At 48.5% G+C, this 15,480-nt stretch overlaps 23 non-coding genes across 23 annotated transcripts; all 23 read right to left on the bottom strand.

Moving 5' to 3' along the window:
• Nucleotides 1-127: 127 nt before the first annotated feature.
• Trnas-cga (transfer RNA serine (anticodon CGA)) lies at nucleotides 128-209 on the bottom strand. The gene has a single exon. It is a non-coding gene; the product is annotated as a tRNA-Ser (tRNA).
• A 138-nt stretch (nucleotides 210-347) lies between these two features.
• Trnak-uuu (transfer RNA lysine (anticodon UUU)) lies at nucleotides 348-420 on the bottom strand. Its single transcript has one exon. It is a non-coding gene; the product is annotated as a tRNA-Lys (tRNA).
• A 539-nt stretch (nucleotides 421-959) lies between these two features.
• Trnaf-gaa (transfer RNA phenylalanine (anticodon GAA)) lies at nucleotides 960-1,032 on the bottom strand. The gene has a single exon. It is a non-coding gene; the product is annotated as a tRNA-Phe (tRNA).
• A 590-nt stretch (nucleotides 1,033-1,622) lies between these two features.
• Nucleotides 1,623-1,704, bottom strand: Trnas-uga (transfer RNA serine (anticodon UGA)). The gene has a single exon. It is a non-coding gene; the product is annotated as a tRNA-Ser (tRNA).
• A 702-nt stretch (nucleotides 1,705-2,406) lies between these two features.
• Trnas-cga (transfer RNA serine (anticodon CGA)) lies at nucleotides 2,407-2,488 on the bottom strand. Its single transcript has one exon. It is a non-coding gene; the product is annotated as a tRNA-Ser (tRNA).
• A 138-nt stretch (nucleotides 2,489-2,626) lies between these two features.
• Trnak-uuu (transfer RNA lysine (anticodon UUU)) lies at nucleotides 2,627-2,699 on the bottom strand. Its single transcript has one exon. It is a non-coding gene; the product is annotated as a tRNA-Lys (tRNA).
• A 539-nt stretch (nucleotides 2,700-3,238) lies between these two features.
• Trnaf-gaa (transfer RNA phenylalanine (anticodon GAA)) lies at nucleotides 3,239-3,311 on the bottom strand. The gene has a single exon. It is a non-coding gene; the product is annotated as a tRNA-Phe (tRNA).
• A 590-nt stretch (nucleotides 3,312-3,901) lies between these two features.
• On the bottom strand, nucleotides 3,902-3,983 carry Trnas-uga (transfer RNA serine (anticodon UGA)). Its single transcript has one exon. It is a non-coding gene; the product is annotated as a tRNA-Ser (tRNA).
• A 702-nt stretch (nucleotides 3,984-4,685) lies between these two features.
• On the bottom strand, nucleotides 4,686-4,767 carry Trnas-cga (transfer RNA serine (anticodon CGA)). The gene has a single exon. It is a non-coding gene; the product is annotated as a tRNA-Ser (tRNA).
• Nucleotides 4,768-4,905: 138 nt separating this feature from the next.
• On the bottom strand, nucleotides 4,906-4,978 carry Trnak-uuu (transfer RNA lysine (anticodon UUU)). Its single transcript has one exon. It is a non-coding gene; the product is annotated as a tRNA-Lys (tRNA).
• A 539-nt stretch (nucleotides 4,979-5,517) lies between these two features.
• Trnaf-gaa (transfer RNA phenylalanine (anticodon GAA)) lies at nucleotides 5,518-5,590 on the bottom strand. The gene has a single exon. It is a non-coding gene; the product is annotated as a tRNA-Phe (tRNA).
• A 590-nt stretch (nucleotides 5,591-6,180) lies between these two features.
• Trnas-uga (transfer RNA serine (anticodon UGA)) lies at nucleotides 6,181-6,262 on the bottom strand. The gene has a single exon. It is a non-coding gene; the product is annotated as a tRNA-Ser (tRNA).
• Nucleotides 6,263-6,964: 702 nt separating this feature from the next.
• Nucleotides 6,965-7,046, bottom strand: Trnas-cga (transfer RNA serine (anticodon CGA)). The gene has a single exon. It is a non-coding gene; the product is annotated as a tRNA-Ser (tRNA).
• Nucleotides 7,047-7,184: 138 nt separating this feature from the next.
• Trnak-uuu (transfer RNA lysine (anticodon UUU)) lies at nucleotides 7,185-7,257 on the bottom strand. The gene has a single exon. It is a non-coding gene; the product is annotated as a tRNA-Lys (tRNA).
• Nucleotides 7,258-7,796: 539 nt separating this feature from the next.
• Nucleotides 7,797-7,869, bottom strand: Trnaf-gaa (transfer RNA phenylalanine (anticodon GAA)). Its single transcript has one exon. It is a non-coding gene; the product is annotated as a tRNA-Phe (tRNA).
• A 590-nt stretch (nucleotides 7,870-8,459) lies between these two features.
• Nucleotides 8,460-8,541, bottom strand: Trnas-uga (transfer RNA serine (anticodon UGA)). The gene has a single exon. It is a non-coding gene; the product is annotated as a tRNA-Ser (tRNA).
• A 702-nt stretch (nucleotides 8,542-9,243) lies between these two features.
• Trnas-cga (transfer RNA serine (anticodon CGA)) lies at nucleotides 9,244-9,325 on the bottom strand. Its single transcript has one exon. It is a non-coding gene; the product is annotated as a tRNA-Ser (tRNA).
• A 138-nt stretch (nucleotides 9,326-9,463) lies between these two features.
• Trnak-uuu (transfer RNA lysine (anticodon UUU)) lies at nucleotides 9,464-9,536 on the bottom strand. Its single transcript has one exon. It is a non-coding gene; the product is annotated as a tRNA-Lys (tRNA).
• A 539-nt stretch (nucleotides 9,537-10,075) lies between these two features.
• Nucleotides 10,076-10,148, bottom strand: Trnaf-gaa (transfer RNA phenylalanine (anticodon GAA)). Its single transcript has one exon. It is a non-coding gene; the product is annotated as a tRNA-Phe (tRNA).
• A 590-nt stretch (nucleotides 10,149-10,738) lies between these two features.
• Trnas-uga (transfer RNA serine (anticodon UGA)) lies at nucleotides 10,739-10,820 on the bottom strand. Its single transcript has one exon. It is a non-coding gene; the product is annotated as a tRNA-Ser (tRNA).
• Nucleotides 10,821-11,522: 702 nt separating this feature from the next.
• Trnas-cga (transfer RNA serine (anticodon CGA)) lies at nucleotides 11,523-11,604 on the bottom strand. The gene has a single exon. It is a non-coding gene; the product is annotated as a tRNA-Ser (tRNA).
• Nucleotides 11,605-11,742: 138 nt separating this feature from the next.
• Trnak-uuu (transfer RNA lysine (anticodon UUU)) lies at nucleotides 11,743-11,815 on the bottom strand. Its single transcript has one exon. It is a non-coding gene; the product is annotated as a tRNA-Lys (tRNA).
• A 539-nt stretch (nucleotides 11,816-12,354) lies between these two features.
• Trnaf-gaa (transfer RNA phenylalanine (anticodon GAA)) lies at nucleotides 12,355-12,427 on the bottom strand. The gene has a single exon. It is a non-coding gene; the product is annotated as a tRNA-Phe (tRNA).
• Between the last annotated feature and the right edge of the window lie 3,053 nt (nucleotides 12,428-15,480).

Genomic DNA, 15,480 nt, shown 5'->3' with positions numbered 1-15,480 from the left:
AAAACTCAGTATTCTTAAAACGGAAATTTTCGTCTTGTTGAGAATGGCGTCACTGGTTTGCACCCGCATTCGCCCACGCATGTCACATGTGTGCGAAAATGTTTGCTCCTCTGTACGCAAAATCGCACGCAGCAGGTAGGATTCGAACCTACGCTCCCAGAGGGAATCTGATTTCGAGTCAGACGCCTTAACCACTCGGCCACGACTGCCGTTAGCGCGGTGTTCTCCCGACACATGCAACTGCTACCGTTTAAAGCACTGTGGTGTCAGTAAACGGCGTAACTGCATTATTTTCCGTAGCGTTTCCACCGCTACCAGACGAATCGCTACCAAAGTGTTAAAATTTCCGCCTCGACGGGGCCTTGAACCCTGGACCCTTAGGTTAAAAGCCTAATGCTCTACCAACTGAGCTATCCGGGCTCAGACGAGGCTGCAAAACCTCCCACAATGCACAACTATACATTGACTCATGTCCTTTACTGTTGTGCAATCGCTGTATGGGGCCGTTACTAATAAAACGTCGCCTACATGCTGTCTACAAACTTATCACGCTAAGCTCGTAACACACTCTCGAAGACTGCTGGCACACGATGCAACAACAAATTGCACTAGTTGTTACGCCTCATACGTCGGAGCAGAGAATTTACGTGTTTTGTCGACACTCACTGGGCAATTGGAAAATTCACAAGCATTTCGAATGCAATGTTTCCCACGCTTTCGCTCATTTCACGGTTCCGTTGAAGACGTTCTTCACCACCTGACACAGAAAAAGGAATGCAGTCGGTAGGATATTTTTAATTCTTTTGCTTCTAGGGGAGTTAGTTGTCTAGTGAGTTCCTCTTATGGCATGCACTAGACAACCAGAACAGCTACAGGAGAGAGTCATTTTTGTTGTCAGCGGTAGTTGCATTATCACAAACGCAGAGTAATTCCATTGGCGTCGCATCAAAACGAATACCTGCCGAAACCCGGGATCGAACCACAGACCTTTAGATCTTCAGTCTAACGCTCTCCCAACTGAGCTATTTCGGCTGACGTCGAAGGTTGCCATTTGCATGTGTTCGTTAACCTCTGCCTCGTTGCCAATTTCACAGTCACCTTCGTCTGATAAGACACAGGGGCGCTGAAAGGCGAGCAGCCGATGCAGTGAAGTTCCACACACATTTCTTCTTCTTCCGTCATCGTAACAAGCAAACATGTCGACTCGATTCGTGTAATATTGACTTCGCTGACGCTAGAAAACCCGTGCTATATCGATGCCAGGGGCAACTCGTGTGCGGAGAACGAGACACAAGAAGGAGTGAGTCTCTCCACCGTATGAGAGGCAGTATCTAGCAGATACACACGGTAAAACATACGACTTGCGTTAGCTCATAAATTGCTACACGTCATCGTCTGCAAGCTAAAATGGACACATCTGCACTGCCCAGTGAGGCGACACTTGTACTAACACCAGGTGGACGGCTGTGAGACGCGGAGATGAGCTGCGGCTTCTGGGCGCGACTGTAACGCTGCGCCCTGGATCAAATAGCACTGCACATTGCTGGTGACCCACGTGTTTAGTAGTGACGCAACTGCTAGGATGCAGCTGAACGTCCGCCTTTTGAGAGCGAGAAAATTTTCGCAGTCGGCAGGACTCGAACCTACGCTCCCAGAGGGAATCTGATTTCAAGTCAGACGCCTTAACCACTCGGCCACGACTGCCGGTGGCGGAAGCGACTCCCGACAACTGAAACCGCCATCTTTAGAAGCAATCTGATGGCAGAAAACGGCGTGGCCTCACTCTTTTCTGTAGGGTTTCCATTAGCCGTTACGAAAGTGTATTAATTTTCGCCCAGACAGGGACTTGAACCCAGGACCCTTTGGTTGAAAACCTAGCGCTCTACCGACTCAGCTATGCGGGCCCACGCACGAGCATTATCGTACAGCTGCGCGGTGCGCGAGTGATTCGTATGTCGTAATTACTGGCTTATGGCTCCGATGGCGACTTCACCGACTTCCCACTGACGCACCGCTGACGCTAGTTTTCTGTCGTCTTAAAACGATCGACATACCTCCAAGCAGCTGCGAGATCTTAAGAAAAGAAACGCTGCACCACTGCTTTGGCCGCACTCGAGTGATGGAAATTGCGATTCTTAAAAAGAAAATGAAATGTTCGCTCTGTCCATCACTTTCGAGCACATCTGTGAACTCACGATCTCAGCGACGGCTTTCTGCAGTCCCAGCGTCAGTGTCAGTGTGAGGTGAACCGATAGCCACAGTAAGCAGCGGTCGTCGCGAAAACTCAGTATTCTTAAAACGGAAATTTTCGTCTTGTTGAGAATGGCGTCACTGGTTTGCACCCGCATTCGCCCACGCATGTCACATGTGTGCGAAAATGTTTGCTCCTCTGTACGCAAAATCGCACGCAGCAGGTAGGATTCGAACCTACGCTCCCAGAGGGAATCTGATTTCGAGTCAGACGCCTTAACCACTCGGCCACGACTGCCGTTAGCGCGGTGTTCTCCCGACACATGCAACTGCTACCGTTTAAAGCACTGTGGTGTCAGTAAACGGCGTAACTGCATTATTTTCCGTAGCGTTTCCACCGCTACCAGACGAATCGCTACCAAAGTGTTAAAATTTCCGCCTCGACGGGGCCTTGAACCCTGGACCCTTAGGTTAAAAGCCTAATGCTCTACCAACTGAGCTATCCGGGCTCAGACGAGGCTGCAAAACCTCCCACAATGCACAACTATACATTGACTCATGTCCTTTACTGTTGTGCAATCGCTGTATGGGGCCGTTACTAATAAAACGTCGCCTACATGCTGTCTACAAACTTATCACGCTAAGCTCGTAACACACTCTCGAAGACTGCTGGCACACGATGCAACAACAAATTGCACTAGTTGTTACGCCTCATACGTCGGAGCAGAGAATTTACGTGTTTTGTCGACACTCACTGGGCAATTGGAAAATTCACAAGCATTTCGAATGCAATGTTTCCCACGCTTTCGCTCATTTCACGGTTCCGTTGAAGACGTTCTTCACCACCTGACACAGAAAAAGGAATGCAGTCGGTAGGATATTTTTAATTCTTTTGCTTCTAGGGGAGTTAGTTGTCTAGTGAGTTCCTCTTATGGCATGCACTAGACAACCAGAACAGCTACAGGAGAGAGTCATTTTTGTTGTCAGCGGTAGTTGCATTATCACAAACGCAGAGTAATTCCATTGGCGTCGCATCAAAACGAATACCTGCCGAAACCCGGGATCGAACCAGGGACCTTTAGATCTTCAGACTAACGCTCTCCCAACTGAGCTATTTCGGCTGACGTCGAAGGTTGCCATTTGCATGTGTTCGTTAACCTCTGCCTCGTTGCCAATTTCACAGTCACCTTCGTCTGATAAGACACAGGGGCGCTGAAAGGCGAGCAGCCGATGCAGTGAAGTTCCACACACATTTCTTCTTCTTCCGTCATCGTAACAAGCAAACATGTCGACTCGATTCGTGTAATATTGACTTCGCTGACGCTAGAAAACCCGTGCTATATCGATGCCAGGGGCAACTCGTGTGCGGAGAACGAGACACAAGAAGGAGTGAGTCTCTCCACCGTATGAGAGGCAGTATCTAGCAGATACACACGGTAAAACATACGACTTGCGTTAGCTCATAAATTGCTACACGTCATCGTCTGCAAGCTAAAATGGACACATCTGCACTGCCCAGTGAGGCGACACTTGTACTAACACCAGGTGGACGGCTGTGAGACGCGGAGATGAGCTGCGGCTTCTGGGCGCGACTGTAACGCTGCGCCCTGGATCAAATAGCACTGCACATTGCTGGTGACCCACGTGTTTAGTAGTGACGCAACTGCTAGGATGCAGCTGAACGTCCGCCTTTTGAGAGCGAGAAAATTTTCGCAGTCGGCAGGACTCGAACCTACGCTCCCAGAGGGAATCTGATTTCAAGTCAGACGCCTTAACCACTCGGCCACGACTGCCGGTGGCGGAAGCGACTCCCGACAACTGAAACCGCCATCTTTAGAAGCAATCTGATGGCAGAAAACGGCGTGGCCTCACTCTTTTCTGTAGGGTTTCCATTAGCCGTTACGAAAGTGTATTAATTTTCGCCCAGACAGGGACTTGAACCCAGGACCCTTTGGTTGAAAACCTAGCGCTCTACCGACTCAGCTATGCGGGCCCACGCACGAGCATTATCGTACAGCTGCGCGGTGCGCGAGTGATTCGTATGTCGTAATTACTGGCTTATGGCTCCGATGGCGACTTCACCGACTTCCCACTGACGCACCGCTGACGCTAGTTTTCTGTCGTCTTAAAACGATCGACATACCTCCAAGCAGCTGCGAGATCTTAAGAAAAGAAACGCTGCACCACTGCTTTGGCCGCACTCGAGTGATGGAAATTGCGATTCTTAAAAAGAAAATGAAATGTTCGCTCTGTCCATCACTTTCGAGCACATCTGTGAACTCACGATCTCAGCGACGGCTTTCTGCAGTCCCAGCGTCAGTGTCAGTGTGAGGTGAACCGATAGCCACAGTAAGCAGCGGTCGTCGCGAAAACTCAGTATTCTTAAAACGGAAATTTTCGTCTTGTTGAGAATGGCGTCACTGGTTTGCACCCGCATTCGCCCACGCATGTCACATGTGTGCGAAAATGTTTGCTCCTCTGTACGCAAAATCGCACGCAGCCGGTAGGATTCGAACCTACGCTCCCAGAGGGAATCTGATTTCGAGTCAGACGCCTTAACCACTCGGCCACGACTGCCGTTAGCGCGGTGTTCTCCCGACACATGCAACTGCTACCGTTTAAAGCACTGTGGTGTCAGTAAACGGCGTAACTGCATTATTTTCCGTAGCGTTTCCACCGCTACCAGACGAATCGCTACCAAAGTGTTAAAATTTCCGCCTCGACGGGGCCTTGAACCCTGGACCCTTAGGTTAAAAGCCTAATGCTCTACCAACTGAGCTATCCGGGCTCAGACGAGGCTGCAAAACCTCCCACAATGCACAACTATACATTGACTCATGTCCTTTACTGTTGTGCAATCGCTGTATGGGGCCGTTACTAATAAAACGTCGCCTACATGCTGTCTACAAACTTATCACGCTAAGCTCGTAACACACTCTCGAAGACTGCTGGCACACGATGCAACAACAAATTGCACTAGTTGTTACGCCTCATACGTCGGAGCAGAGAATTTACGTGTTTTGTCGACACTCACTGGGCAATTGGAAAATTCACAAGCATTTCGAATGCAATGTTTCCCACGCTTTCGCTCATTTCACGGTTCCGTTGAAGACGTTCTTCACCACCTGACACAGAAAAAGGAATGCAGTCGGTAGGATATTTTTAATTCTTTTGCTTCTAGGGGAGTTAGTTGTCTAGTGAGTTCCTCTTATGGCATGCACTAGACAACCAGAACAGCTACAGGAGAGAGTCATTTTTGTTGTCAGCGGTAGTTGCATTATCACAAACGCAGAGTAATTCCATTGGCGTCGCATCAAAACGAATACCTGCCGAAACCCGGGATCGAACCAGGGACCTTTAGATCTTCAGTCTAACGCTCTCCCAACTGAGCTATTTCGGCTGACGTCGAAGGTTGCCATTTGCATGTGTTCGTTAACCTCTGCCTCGTTGCCAATTTCACAGTCACCTTCGTCTGATAAGACACAGGGGCGCTGAAAGGCGAGCAGCCGATGCAGTGAAGTTCCACACACATTTCTTCTTCTTCCGTCATCGTAACAAGCAAACATGTCGACTCGATTCGTGTAATATTGACTTCGCTGACGCTAGAAAACCCGTGCTATATCGATGCCAGGGGCAACTCGTGTGCGGAGAACGAGACACAAGAAGGAGTGAGTCTCTCCACCGTATGAGAGGCAGTATCTAGCAGATACACACGGTAAAACATACGACTTGCGTTAGCTCATAAATTGCTACACGTCATCGTCTGCAAGCTAAAATGGACACATCTGCACTGCCCAGTGAGGCGACACTTGTACTAACACCAGGTGGACGGCTGTGAGACGCGGAGATGAGCTGCGGCTTCTGGGCGCGACTGTAACGCTGCGCCCTGGATCAAATAGCACTGCACATTGCTGGTGACCCACGTGTTTAGTAGTGACGCAACTGCTAGGATGCAGCTGAACGTCCGCCTTTTGAGAGCGAGAAAATTTTCGCAGTCGGCAGGACTCGAACCTACGCTCCCAGAGGGAATCTGATTTCAAGTCAGACGCCTTAACCACTCGGCCACGACTGCCGGTGGCGGAAGCGACTCCCGACAACTGAAACCGCCATCTTTAGAAGCAATCTGATGGCAGAAAACGGCGTGGCCTCACTCTTTTCTGTAGGGTTTCCATTAGCCGTTACGAAAGTGTATTAATTTTCGCCCAGACAGGGACTTGAACCCAGGACCCTTTGGTTGAAAACCTAGCGCTCTACCGACTCAGCTATGCGGGCCCACGCACGAGCATTATCGTACAGCTGCGCGGTGCGCGAGTGATTCGTATGTCGTAATTACTGGCTTATGGCTCCGATGGCGACTTCACCGACTTCCCACTGACGCACCGCTGACGCTAGTTTTCTGTCGTCTTAAAACGATCGACATACCTCCAAGCAGCTGCGAGATCTTAAGAAAAGAAACGCTGCACCACTGCTTTGGCCGCACTCGAGTGATGGAAATTGCGATTCTTAAAAAGAAAATGAAATGTTCGCTCTGTCCATCACTTTCGAGCACATCTGTGAACTCACGATCTCAGCGACGGCTTTCTGCAGTCCCAGCGTCAGTGTCAGTGTGAGGTGAACCGATAGCCACAGTAAGCAGCGGTCGTCGCGAAAACTCAGTATTCTTAAAACGGAAATTTTCGTCTTGTTGAGAATGGCGTCACTGGTTTGCACCCGCATTCGCCCACGCATGTCACATGTGTGCGAAAATGTTTGCTCCTCTGTACGCAAAATCGCACGCAGCCGGTAGGATTCGAACCTACGCTCCCAGAGGGAATCTGATTTCGAGTCAGACGCCTTAACCACTCGGCCACGACTGCCGTTAGCGCGGTGTTCTCCCGACACATGCAACTGCTACCGTTTAAAGCACTGTGGTGTCAGTAAACGGCGTAACTGCATTATTTTCCGTAGCGTTTCCACCGCTACCAGACGAATCGCTACCAAAGTGTTAAAATTTCCGCCTCGACGGGGCCTTGAACCCTGGACCCTTAGGTTAAAAGCCTAATGCTCTACCAACTGAGCTATCCGGGCTCAGACGAGGCTGCAAAACCTCCCACAATGCACAACTATACATTGACTCATGTCCTTTACTGTTGTGCAATCGCTGTATGGGGCCGTTACTAATAAAACGTCGCCTACATGCTGTCTACAAACTTATCACGCTAAGCTCGTAACACACTCTCGAAGACTGCTGGCACACGATGCAACAACAAATTGCACTAGTTGTTACGCCTCATACGTCGGAGCAGAGAATTTACGTGTTTTGTCGACACTCACTGGGCAATTGGAAAATTCACAAGCATTTCGAATGCAATGTTTCCCACGCTTTCGCTCATTTCACGGTTCCGTTGAAGACGTTCTTCACCACCTGACACAGAAAAAGGAATGCAGTCGGTAGGATATTTTTAATTCTTTTGCTTCTAGGGGAGTTAGTTGTCTAGTGAGTTCCTCTTATGGCATGCACTAGACAACCAGAACAGCTACAGGAGAGAGTCATTTTTGTTGTCAGCGGTAGTTGCATTATCACAAACGCAGAGTAATTCCATTGGCGTCGCATCAAAACGAATACCTGCCGAAACCCGGGATCGAACCAGGGACCTTTAGATCTTCAGTCTAACGCTCTCCCAACTGAGCTATTTCGGCTGACGTCGAAGGTTGCCATTTGCATGTGTTCGTTAACCTCTGCCTCGTTGCCAATTTCACAGTCACCTTCGTCTGATAAGACACAGGGGCGCTGAAAGGCGAGCAGCCGATGCAGTGAAGTTCCACACACATTTCTTCTTCTTCCGTCATCGTAACAAGCAAACATGTCGACTCGATTCGTGTAATATTGACTTCGCTGACGCTAGAAAACCCGTGCTATATCGATGCCAGGGGCAACTCGTGTGCGGAGAACGAGACACAAGAAGGAGTGAGTCTCTCCACCGTATGAGAGGCAGTATCTAGCAGATACACACGGTAAAACATACGACTTGCGTTAGCTCATAAATTGCTACACGTCATCGTCTGCAAGCTAAAATGGACACATCTGCACTGCCCAGTGAGGCGACACTTGTACTAACACCAGGTGGACGGCTGTGAGACGCGGAGATGAGCTGCGGCTTCTGGGCGCGACTGTAACGCTGCGCCCTGGATCAAATAGCACTGCACATTGCTGGTGACCCACGTGTTTAGTAGTGACGCAACTGCTAGGATGCAGCTGAACGTCCGCCTTTTGAGAGCGAGAAAATTTTCGCAGTCGGCAGGACTCGAACCTACGCTCCCAGAGGGAATCTGATTTCAAGTCAGACGCCTTAACCACTCGGCCACGACTGCCGGTGGCGGAAGCGACTCCCGACAACTGAAACCGCCATCTTTAGAAGCAATCTGATGGCAGAAAACGGCGTGGCCTCACTCTTTTCTGTAGGGTTTCCATTAGCCGTTACGAAAGTGTATTAATTTTCGCCCAGACAGGGACTTGAACCCAGGACCCTTTGGTTGAAAACCTAGCGCTCTACCGACTCAGCTATGCGGGCCCACGCACGAGCATTATCGTACAGCTGCGCGGTGCGCGAGTGATTCGTATGTCGTAATTACTGGCTTATGGCTCCGATGGCGACTTCACCGACTTCCCACTGACGCACCGCTGACGCTAGTTTTCTGTCGTCTTAAAACGATCGACATACCTCCAAGCAGCTGCGAGATCTTAAGAAAAGAAACGCTGCACCACTGCTTTGGCCGCACTCGAGTGATGGAAATTGCGATTCTTAAAAAGAAAATGAAATGTTCGCTCTGTCCATCACTTTCGAGCACATCTGTGAACTCACGATCTCAGCGACGGCTTTCTGCAGTCCCAGCGTCAGTGTCAGTGTGAGGTGAACCGATAGCCACAGTAAGCAGCGGTCGTCGCGAAAACTCAGTATTCTTAAAACGGAAATTTTCGTCTTGTTGAGAATGGCGTCACTGGTTTGCACCCGCATTCGCCCACGCATGTCACATGTGTGCGAAAATGTTTGCTCCTCTGTACGCAAAATCGCACGCAGCCGGTAGGATTCGAACCTACGCTCCCAGAGGGAATCTGATTTCGAGTCAGACGCCTTAACCACTCGGCCACGACTGCCGTTAGCGCGGTGTTCTCCCGACACATGCAACTGCTACCGTTTAAAGCACTGTGGTGTCAGTAAACGGCGTAACTGCATTATTTTCCGTAGCGTTTCCACCGCTACCAGACGAATCGCTACCAAAGTGTTAAAATTTCCGCCTCGACGGGGCCTTGAACCCTGGACCCTTAGGTTAAAAGCCTAATGCTCTACCAACTGAGCTATCCGGGCTCAGACGAGGCTGCAAAACCTCCCACAATGCACAACTATACATTGACTCATGTCCTTTACTGTTGTGCAATCGCTGTATGGGGCCGTTACTAATAAAACGTCGCCTACATGCTGTCTACAAACTTATCACGCTAAGCTCGTAACACACTCTCGAAGACTGCTGGCACACGATGCAACAACAAATTGCACTAGTTGTTACGCCTCATACGTCGGAGCAGAGAATTTACGTGTTTTGTCGACACTCACTGGGCAATTGGAAAATTCACAAGCATTTCGAATGCAATGTTTCCCACGCTTTCGCTCATTTCACGGTTCCGTTGAAGACGTTCTTCACCACCTGACACAGAAAAAGGAATGCAGTCGGTAGGATATTTTTAATTCTTTTGCTTCTAGGGGAGTTAGTTGTCTAGTGAGTTCCTCTTATGGCATGCACTAGACAACCAGAACAGCTACAGGAGAGAGTCATTTTTGTTGTCAGCGGTAGTTGCATTATCACAAACGCAGAGTAATTCCATTGGCGTCGCATCAAAACGAATACCTGCCGAAACCCGGGATCGAACCAGGGACCTTTAGATCTTCAGTCTAACGCTCTCCCAACTGAGCTATTTCGGCTGACGTCGAAGGTTGCCATTTGCATGTGTTCGTTAACCTCTGCCTCGTTGCCAATTTCACAGTCACCTTCGTCTGATAAGACACAGGGGCGCTGAAAGGCGAGCAGCCGATGCAGTGAAGTTCCACACACATTTCTTCTTCTTCCGTCATCGTAACAAGCAAACATGTCGACTCGATTCGTGTAATATTGACTTCGCTGACGCTAGAAAACCCGTGCTATATCGATGCCAGGGGCAACTCGTGTGCGGAGAACGAGACACAAGAAGGAGTGAGTCTCTCCACCGTATGAGAGGCAGTATCTAGCAGATACACACGGTAAAACATACGACTTGCGTTAGCTCATAAATTGCTACACGTCATCGTCTGCAAGCTAAAATGGACACATCTGCACTGCCCAGTGAGGCGACACTTGTACTAACACCAGGTGGACGGCTGTGAGACGCGGAGATGAGCTGCGGCTTCTGGGCGCGACTGTAACGCTGCGCCCTGGATCAAATAGCACTGCACATTGCTGGTGACCCACGTGTTTAGTAGTGACGCAACTGCTAGGATGCAGCTGAACGTCCGCCTTTTGAGAGCGAGAAAATTTTCGCAGTCGGCAGGACTCGAACCTACGCTCCCAGAGGGAATCTGATTTCAAGTCAGACGCCTTAACCACTCGGCCACGACTGCCGGTGGCGGAAGCGACTCCCGACAACTGAAACCGCCATCTTTAGAAGCAATCTGATGGCAGAAAACGGCGTGGCCTCACTCTTTTCTGTAGGGTTTCCATTAGCCGTTACGAAAGTGTATTAATTTTCGCCCAGACAGGGACTTGAACCCAGGACCCTTTGGTTGAAAACCTAGCGCTCTACCGACTCAGCTATGCGGGCCCACGCACGAGCATTATCGTACAGCTGCGCGGTGCGCGAGTGATTCGTATGTCGTAATTACTGGCTTATGGCTCCGATGGCGACTTCACCGACTTCCCACTGACGCACCGCTGACGCTAGTTTTCTGTCGTCTTAAAACGATCGACATACCTCCAAGCAGCTGCGAGATCTTAAGAAAAGAAACGCTGCACCACTGCTTTGGCCGCACTCGAGTGATGGAAATTGCGATTCTTAAAAAGAAAATGAAATGTTCGCTCTGTCCATCACTTTCGAGCACATCTGTGAACTCACGATCTCAGCGACGGCTTTCTGCAGTCCCAGCGTCAGTGTCAGTGTGAGGTGAACCGATAGCCACAGTAAGCAGCGGTCGTCGCGAAAACTCAGTATTCTTAAAACGGAAATTTTCGTCTTGTTGAGAATGGCGTCACTGGTTTGCACCCGCATTCGCCCACGCATGTCACATGTGTGCGAAAATGTTTGCTCCTCTGTACGCAAAATCGCACGCAGCCGGTAGGATTCGAACCTACGCTCCCAGAGGGAATCTGATTTCGAGTCAGACGCCTTAACCACTCGGCCACGACTGCCGTTAGCGCGGTGTTCTCCCGACACATGCAACTGCTACCGTTTAAAGCACTGTGGTGTCAGTAAACGGCGTAACTGCATTATTTTCCGTAGCGTTTCCACCGCTACCAGACGAATCGCTACCAAAGTGTTAAAATTTCCGCCTCGACGGGGCCTTGAACCCTGGACCCTTAGGTTAAAAGCCTAATGCTCTACCAACTGAGCTATCCGGGCTCAGACGAGGCTGCAAAACCTCCCACAATGCACAACTATACATTGACTCATGTCCTTTACTGTTGTGCAATCGCTGTATGGGGCCGTTACTAATAAAACGTCGCCTACATGCTGTCTACAAACTTATCACGCTAAGCTCGTAACACACTCTCGAAGACTGCTGGCACACGATGCAACAACAAATTGCACTAGTTGTTACGCCTCATACGTCGGAGCAGAGAATTTACGTGTTTTGTCGACACTCACTGGGCAATTGGAAAATTCACAAGCATTTCGAATGCAATGTTTCCCACGCTTTCGCTCATTTCACGGTTCCGTTGAAGACGTTCTTCACCACCTGACACAGAAAAAGGAATGCAGTCGGTAGGATATTTTTAATTCTTTTGCTTCTAGGGGAGTTAGTTGTCTAGTGAGTTCCTCTTATGGCATGCACTAGACAACCAGAACAGCTACAGGAGAGAGTCATTTTTGTTGTCAGCGGTAGTTGCATTATCACAAACGCAGAGTAATTCCATTGGCGTCGCATCAAAACGAATACCTGCCGAAACCCGGGATCGAACCAGGGACCTTTAGATCTTCAGTCTAACGCTCTCCCAACTGAGCTATTTCGGCTGACGTCGAAGGTTGCCATTTGCATGTGTTCGTTAACCTCTGCCTCGTTGCCAATTTCACAGTCACCTTCGTCTGATAAGACACAGGGGCGCTGAAAGGCGAGCAGCCGATGCAGTGAAGTTCCACACACATTTCTTCTTCTTCCGTCATCGTAACAAGCAAACATGTCGACTCGATTCGTGTAATATTGACTTCGCTGACGCTAGAAAACCCGTGCTATATCGATGCCAGGGGCAACTCGTGTGCGGAGAACGAGACACAAGAAGGAGTGAGTCTCTCCACCGTATGAGAGGCAGTATCTAGCAGATACACACGGTAAAACATACGACTTGCGTTAGCTCATAAATTGCTACACGTCATCGTCTGCAAGCTAAAATGGACACATCTGCACTGCCCAGTGAGGCGACACTTGTACTAACACCAGGTGGACGGCTGTGAGACGCGGAGATGAGCTGCGGCTTCTGGGCGCGACTGTAACGCTGCGCCCTGGATCAAATAGCACTGCACATTGCTGGTGACCCACGTGTTTAGTAGTGACGCAACTGCTAGGATGCAGCTGAACGTCCGCCTTTTGAGAGCGAGAAAATTTTCGCAGTCGGCAGGACTCGAACCTACGCTCCCAGAGGGAATCTGATTTCAAGTCAGACGCCTTAACCACTTTTTTTTTTTTTTTTTTTTTCCCAGGACTTTCTGCATGCGAAGCAGACACTCTACCACTTTTTTTTTTTTTTTTTTTTAGTCAGACGCCTTAACCACTTTGTTTTGTTTTTGTTATTTTCGTATATCATTTCTCAATGATCAATAATAGTTTACTGAGTCACTGTTGGCCATTGACTTCCTTATAGTTTCTGTCGTGTTGTGGTTCGTTGTTATCCTATGCCTGTTTTCTCGAAGACTATATTCAACATGTTGCCGTAGAGGTTTTTATGGTTACTGAATTTTTTGGATTCCCAGTAAGCTGATTCCATGTAGACCATGAAATCAATTGAATTGTCAGATCCATTTCTACCAATGACGTAATGTGTGTAGTGACCCATGAGCCACATGACAGTGTTATTTTTCCGTTCTGGGAAAAATATCTCTTCAGGCTGTAACAGCATTTGTGGCGTATAATTGCGGCCATCACTTCTGGTGAGGAGTGCCATCTTTCTTCTGATCCAAGTCCAATTGTGTACTAGTCCACTGCACGTGAATCTGTGTTGAAGTGTGTCCACTAATCCACACTTAATGCAGTGATGTGTATCACTGAGTCCTATTCGATAAAGTTTTTCATTTGTTGGCACAGTGTCGCTGACGACCTTGTACCAAGTGGAAGCCACGTCTGTTGAATGGATTTTGAGGCTAATATTTTTCCATACGGTACGCCATATGACGTTCGGATATTTGATTTCTATGGTATTTTGTGTATCCGATTTGTGCCATGTATTTAGAATCTCTCTTGTAGTTATATGTGACTTGTACACCGTGCCTGCCTCTAAGTAGCTGACCTCAATATAAAATTCCTTGACATGCGTGAGTTTGTTGTTTAGTCGGCCCACATTCACCGGGGGTTGCAGGGAACCTGGCTGGACAATTGTGAAGAGTCTGGAGGTAATGTTATTTCTGTCCTTATTAATCATAAACAGGGTTCTTTTGACGTAAAGTGCAGATGCTTTTTTGACCAAATTAGTTAGCCCTAAACCGCCCATCATTCTTGCTTTGGTCACACTGTCGAGTCTAACTTTAAAAATGTTGCCTTTCCACAAGTATCTATGGGCAAGTCGCAGTACCTTTTTCACCTGTAATTTCGGTGCTGGGAATATTTGTGCTACAAAACAGGCTTTAGAAAACATGTAGGTGTTAATTAATTGAACTTTCTGCAATAAATTCGCGGATCGCCAACAAAGTTCGTTGAACGCACCCTGTATTTTGTTTGCCGTGTCCCGCCAATTTACTGCAGCCATCTTCATAGGACAATTGTTTATAGTAATACCTAGTGCTTTGTGGGAATCAACTAGTGTAGCCCATTGGCTGCGTACCCTGTCAAATCCTCTTAAGTTTAAGATTTTACTCTTACGTATGTTCACCTTTGCACCAGAGGCGCGACTATATTGACGTATCGTCTCTTCCAGAATTGTAATGTCACCTCCGTGTCGAAGGACGACGCCCACGTCATCGGCATATGCTTTTGCTGTAAGCGTGACCCCGGATATTGTGACGCCACTTAATTTGTCTCTGAGTTGCCGTAGCAAAGGCTCAAGCGCAAGAACATACAAAAGCATTGATAATGGGCTCCCTTGTGGAACGCCCCTCTGTATATGAATAGTTTTCGTCGGCTGCCCGTTTACGTAAGCCTTTGCAGTTATGCCGGTCATCATCTGATGGATTACACTAACTGCTCGATCGTCAAAAGCCAGGTGTTTAAATATGAGATCCACGTACCGGTGGCTGACATGGTCAAATGCCTTGCAGAAATCGATGAAGTATAGCGCACACCTGATGTCGGTGACTGCGACGATAGAAACAAGGTCCCTGTATTCGGAGATGACTGACATGATTGTCCGGCCCGGGAAGCAGGCTTGATGGCCTTTTATTACTGTTCTGAGAAGTGGTGTGAGTCTCTCCTTAAGTGCTCGGGCAATGGTCTTGTAATCATAGTTCATCAACATTAATGGGCGAAAATTATCGATTTTCTTTCGTCCTGTACTTTTCGGAATCAAGACCAGTTTTCCTTCCTTAAGTTCAGTTGGTAAGTCTCCTCCATGTAAGGTTTCGTTTATTACATCCGTGAATGTGGAACCAATTATATGCCAAAACTTTTGATAAAATTCTTTTGGTAATCCATCTGGACCCGCCGATTTGTTGGAAGGTGACGCCTTTACGAGATTAAATATTTCGTCTTCTGCAAATGCAGCAATCAGACAGTTGTTTTCTTCATTAGTGATCTTTTCCGTTAATAAGTGCAACATTTCAGTACTTGCAGTCTCGTCAGTCGGGTCTTTAGTGTAGAGGTGAGCGAAATGTTGTTGGATTGCGCGCACTATGTCATTTTGGTCTGTAAGTACAGTCCCGTC

The sequence above is a fragment of the Schistocerca serialis genome, unplaced genomic scaffold (genome assembly GCF_023864345.2).
Source record: "Schistocerca serialis cubense isolate TAMUIC-IGC-003099 unplaced genomic scaffold, iqSchSeri2.2 HiC_scaffold_1368, whole genome shotgun sequence".
In the NCBI taxonomy this organism is placed as follows: domain Eukaryota; kingdom Metazoa; phylum Arthropoda; class Insecta; order Orthoptera; family Acrididae; genus Schistocerca; species Schistocerca serialis.
This window is presented reverse-complemented; position numbering and strand designations above follow the sequence as displayed.